General features: G+C 36.2%; 1 pseudogene across 1 annotated transcript; it reads left to right on the forward strand.

The window, feature by feature from the left end:
- The first annotated feature begins 2,195 nt into the window (after positions 1-2,195).
- LOC308550903 (ras-related protein Rab-5A pseudogene) lies at positions 2,196-3,065 on the forward strand (annotated as a pseudogene). The gene has a single exon. The product of its transcript is annotated as a ras-related protein Rab-5A pseudogene (transcript).
- Positions 3,066-5,857: the final 2,792 nt, after the last annotated feature.

A 5,857-nucleotide genomic window follows, 5' to 3' on the forward strand; every position in this document is an offset into this window, starting at 1 on the left:
ATCCATGTTAGTGGATACAAAGACTCAATGTTGTCAAGATATCAATTTTTCCAAATTGATCTGTAGATTTAAGGTGACCCAAATCAAAATCTCAGCAAGTTATTTTATAGATATCAATATATTAATTCTAAAGTTATACGGAGAAGCAAGAGACTCAGGATAGCCAACAAAATATTGAAGAAGAACAAAGTTGGAAAATAGACACTATCCAACTTCTAGACTTATTATAAAACATCAGTACTCAAGACAGCATGATTATGATTAAAGAATATATAAATAGATCAGTGGAACACTATAGAGAGTCCAGAAATAGACCACCATAAATATAGTCAACTGACATTTGGCAAGGAAGAAAGGAAGTATAAAAGAACAAAAATAATCTTTTCAACAAATAGTGCTGGGATATCCAGACATCCACAAGCAAAAAATTAAATCTAGATACTAATCTTGCACCCTGCACAAAACTTAACTTGAGGAACTAAATATAAAAACAGGAGTAAACCTAGATAACCTTGGGTATGGTGGTGATGTTTTAAATACACTACAAAAGATGTAACTCATTAAATAAAAAACTAATAAGCTAGACCTTATTAAAATTTAAAAAATCAAACTTCTTTTTCCTGAAAGATTAAGAGAACAAGGAGACAATCTGTAAATTGGGAGAAAATATTTGCAAAAAACTTCTGATAAAAAGAAGGTTATCCAAGATGTATATTTAAAAAATGCAAAACTTACCTTAGCCAGTTTGGCTCTGCGGTTAGAGCATTGGCTCTGGGACTGAAGGGTCCAGGGCTTGATTCCAGCCAAGGGTGTGTACCTTGGTTGCAGGCTTAATCCCCAGTCCCAGTCAGGGAACATGCAGTAGGTAATCAATAGATGTGTCTCTCTTACATGGATGTTTCTCTCTCTCTCTCTTCCACTCTCTCTGAAAAGCAGTGGAAAGAAAATATCCTCATGTGAGGATTAAAAAAAACACAAAACACAAAACTCAAAAATAAGGCAAGAAACAACTCAGTTAAAAAATGGACAGCCCGGCCGGGCGTGGCTCAGGGGTTGAGCGTGGACCTAGGATCCAGGCGATCGGGGTTCCATTCCTGGTCAGGGCACATGCCTGGGTTGCGGGCTTGATCAATGACTCTCTCATCATTGATGTTTCTATCTCTCTCCCTCCCTCTCCTTTCCTCTCTCTGAAATCAATAAAGATGTATTAAAAAAAAAAATGGACAAAGTTCCTAACAGATACCTCAAACAAAATGTACATATGGCAAACAAGTACATGACAATATGATCCACCTATTATTATTATTAGGGAAATAAAAATTTAAATAACCATGAGACATCACTGCAAAGTTATTATAATGGCCACAATTAAGAACACTAATAACACTAAATGCTGCAAGCATATGGGACAACAGGAACTCTCATATATTGTTCCTGTAAATGAAAATGGTACGGTTAGCTGTGAGAGGAGAAGGGATTTGGCGGACTGGATGAAAAAGGTGAAAGGATTGAGTAAAAAAAAAATCCTCACAGACACAGAGAACAATATGGTGATTATTAGAGTGAAAGGTGTTGGGGGCAGTTAGAAGAGGGTGAAGGGGGGATAAATGGCAATGGATGGAGACTTGACCTTGGCTACTGACCACACAATACAATATACAGATAATGTATTATGTAATTGTACACTTGAACCACATATAATCTTATTAATGAATGTCCCTCATAAATTCAATATATTTTTTAAAAATTACTAAGAAACTAGATGTAAATTGCTTCCAGCACAAAATAAAAAATAACAATTATATGATGTAATAGAAGTGTTTGCTAATGTTATAATGGTAATCATATTATAATATATAAATGTATCAAATTAACACACTATACACCTAAAACTTATAAAATATTATATGTCAATTTTTAAAAGTAGTCATGTTAGATAATATAACAAGTCTGCTTGAAGGACAGAGTGTGGAGGAGGAGAGGGGTGCTGTACAGGCAGTACTTTAAGATTTAAAAAGGGAAAAGGAGCCCGCGGCCGGCCTGAGGGGAGGAGGCAGAGGAGGGAGGAGGAGGAAGAATTAGTGGGAACTCCAGTGGCTGTGGCTGCAGCGCCGGCGGCGGCGGCGGAGGAGAAAGGGAAGAGGAAGGCGGAGTGGAGAGAGGCGGAGACTGAGCCCGACGGGGGCGACACCACGGCGCGAGCCCCGCACCTTCCAGTGCGAGGGGAGAGGCGCCGCCGCCAAAGCCACAGCCATCTCGCCCGCTACGCCTGGGACCCGCTGCCAGGAAGCTTCAGCCCCGCGGCTCTGCGGTCTGCAGTCTAAGGTTTCTTTACCTCCAGAAAGAAAAAATTGACACTTTACATCCTGGAAGTTCATTTAAGAGACTGAAATTAGGGACTTCTTTCAAATTTGGACATGGCTAATCGAGGAGCAACAAGACCCAACGGGCGAAATACTAGAAATAAAATATACCAGTTCAAACGAGTACTTCTGGGAGAGTCTGCTGTTGGCAAATCAAGTCTAGTGCTTCATTTTGTGAAAGGCCAGTTTCATGAATTTCAAGAGAGTACCATCGGGGCTGCTTTTCTAACTCAAACTGTGTGTCTTGATGACACAACAGTAAAGTCTGAAATATGGGATGCAGCTGGTCAAGAGCGATACCATAGCCTAGCACCAATGTACTACAGAGGAGCACAAGTAGCCATAGTTGTGTATGATATCACAAATGAAGAGTCCTTTGCCAGAGCCAAAAATTGGGTTAAAGAACTTCAGAGGCAGGCCAGTCCTAACATTGTAATAGCTTTCTCAGGAAACAAGGCTGACCTTGCAAATAAAAGAGCTGTCGATTTCCAGGAAGTACAGTCCTATGCAGATGACAACAGTTTATTATTCATGGAGACATCAGCTAAAACATCAATGAATGTAAATGAAATATTCATGGCAATAGCTAAAAAGTTGCCAAAGAATGAACCACAGAATCCAGGAGCAAATTTTGCCAGGGGAAGAGGAGTAGACCTTACTGAACCCACGCAGCCAACCAGGAGTCAGTGTTGTAGTAACTAAAATTCCAGTTTGAACTGGCTGGAATAGTCTTCTGCTTCCTAAATGTTAATAGCTGTGAAATTGGAGCATTTAACCAGCTCAGTATGACTTCTCTATCGTAAGAAGGGACTTACGATAGAGTCAAGTTTCTAATACAGAATTATTTTAAGTGTTTTGAACTTAATTTTTAATAACATGCATGTAACCCTCTGACTAATGTTTCAGCAGTAGAAGGTGGAAATGAGAGATGTGTATACTTGTTTCCTTGGATGGTTAGGGGGAATAATTTCTCATCACCAGGGATATAGACAAATGACTATCTAAACCCACAGTTAACCAGCCAGTTCTAAGAAAAAGATTTTGAACTTAATTTGAACCTTTCAGAAACATTCTTTTTTTTAGAAGAAGGTTCTAAAGATATTTATGCTTAGCTACAGTATTTAGGCAACTGGTAATTTCTCTTAGTATCCATATTTAAAGTGTACATTCCTTCCACATTTTAGCAAAAAACAGTCCCATATTTTTTTGGGGGGAGTGGGGGGGATGAACATTAGTGGCATCTAAATTGTAGCCAGTCCCGTTATTTTTTTAATGGGGTAAAAAAAATAAAATGTAACCCCATCTTGTTTTAGGAATATAAAAACTGGTAAATGGGTCTTAATGGGTAGTGTTCCCTTCAAACATGTGAGCTCTTCAACAAAAGTGAAACAAACCAGGTGTCTGTGATTTCTGTTTAATCACTGCGAGCCATTATATTGGTTTTGTTTAGGGGCGTGGAGGGGGCTTTTGTTCCCTTTGGACATAATGTAGTCAATGCACTAACAGTTATGTACACTCAAACTTGATTATTTTAAATTCAATCTTCAGCTGTACTGTAAATAGGGTACTGCATTGTAGCCTTCATTTGTTTATTTTCTGTAATATTTAAGAGTTGCTTAAAAGTATACAAAATGCACAGTTACTAAAACAGCTAATTTTTTCTTCTTTCCCCCTTTCAACGGAAGGGGCTTCAGTTCCTACATGGCTAGAACCATAATAAACAATGTACGGTAACTTGTAGCATAGGTATTGCGATATATTAGTAACAATCTTGCAGCCTTGTTTCCCAAAGTTTCTTTTATTTCGATCAGTTCAGTATATTGCACTAATTGTTTTAGGTATTTTCATTATATGAAATCTACCATGTGTCAGAGATGATTTAATCTATTTAAGTGTTGAACTGATAGCCGAACTTGTACATTTACAGTAATTCAGAATAAGCAAGAAAACAGTTCATCAGTGTTTAGTTTTATATTGAGGTGCTCAGGTTGGAATAAAGTGGTATAAAAAGAAAAAAAAAAAGATTTAAAAAGGTGTGAAAAAATAACGCTTGTTATCCACATCTGTTCTACAACTACAGAATACTTTTAAAATGATAAAAGTAAAAGTCACCAACAAAAAGCACTGCTTAAATTTTTAAAAATAGCGCAGCTACTTTAGTACGAAGTTCAGCAGTTTTGTACAAAACTAAATATGTTCTTACATAAAATCCAGCAGTTGTGCTCCTTGGAATTTACCAAAGAGAGCAGGAGGCACTTTCAACCTTATATGATAAGGCCAGCATTAACTTATTCCAAAGCCAGACCAAGATATTAAATAAATGAAAACTACTGGAGAATATCTGTGATGAACATGGATGTATAATGATTCTAAACAAAATACTAGCAAACCAAATTCAACAGAACATTTAAAAAGATTATACATCAGGATAATATATGACTTATTTCAAGAATGCAAGGGTGATTTATTTTAAAGATATGCAAATAAATCAATATGATACACTGTATTAATTTAACAAAGGATAAAATTACATGGTTATTTCAATAGATATGGAAAAACACATTTGACAAAAGTCCACACCTGTCATAATAAAAATAAACAACAAAATAGAGAAAGAAGAAATAAACATCAACATAATAAAAGACCATATTTGACAAGCCCACAGCTTACATCATATTCAATGATAAAAACATGAAAGATTTTACTTTAAGATCAGGAAAAAGACAAGGACACCCACTTTAGCCATTTATATTTAACTTAGTGCTGGAAATCTTAGCCAGATCAATTAGACAAGAAACAGAAATAAAGTACATCCAAATTGTGAAGGAAGAAATTAAATGATTTCTGCTTATATATGGCAGATTTTTAAATATAGAATACCCTAAAAAACTTCACAAAAGTGTTTAAACTGTTTTTTAAAAAGTAGTTGCAGTATTCAAAATGATCATGCAAAAGTTAGTTTCACTTCTATATATTAACAATAAACCATCCAAAGAGGAAATTAAGAAAATAATCCCAATTAGTGTTTTGGGTTTCTTCTGATATATACCCAGAAGTAGAATTGCTGAGTCATAAGGAAGTTTCCTTTTTAGTTTTTTGAGGACCCTCTCTACTGTTTTCTATAGTTGCTGCAACAATTTGCATTCCCAATAACAGTGCATAAGGGGTCCCTTTTTTCTACATCCTCATCAGTACTTGTGTTTGTGGATTTACTAATGATAGCTATTTTAAAAGCTGTAAGGGGTATCTCATTGTGGTTTTAATTTTCATTTTTCTGACAATTAGTGATGTTGAAGATCTTTTCATATGTCTATTGGCCACCTGTGTGTCCTCTTTGGAAAAGTGTCTATTCAGGTCCTCTGCCCACATCTTAACTGGATTGTTTTCTTGGTGTTGAGTTGTATGAGTTCTTTATAAATTTTGGATTATTTTTTTTGTTTCTTCTCTTTTTATTTTCTTTCATGCTCAACCCCACCACCCTCTCCACCCAGCCT

This window comes from Miniopterus schreibersii (assembly GCF_964146895.1).
Source record: "Miniopterus schreibersii genome assembly, chromosome: X".
In the NCBI taxonomy this organism is placed as follows: domain Eukaryota; kingdom Metazoa; phylum Chordata; class Mammalia; order Chiroptera; family Miniopteridae; genus Miniopterus; species Miniopterus schreibersii.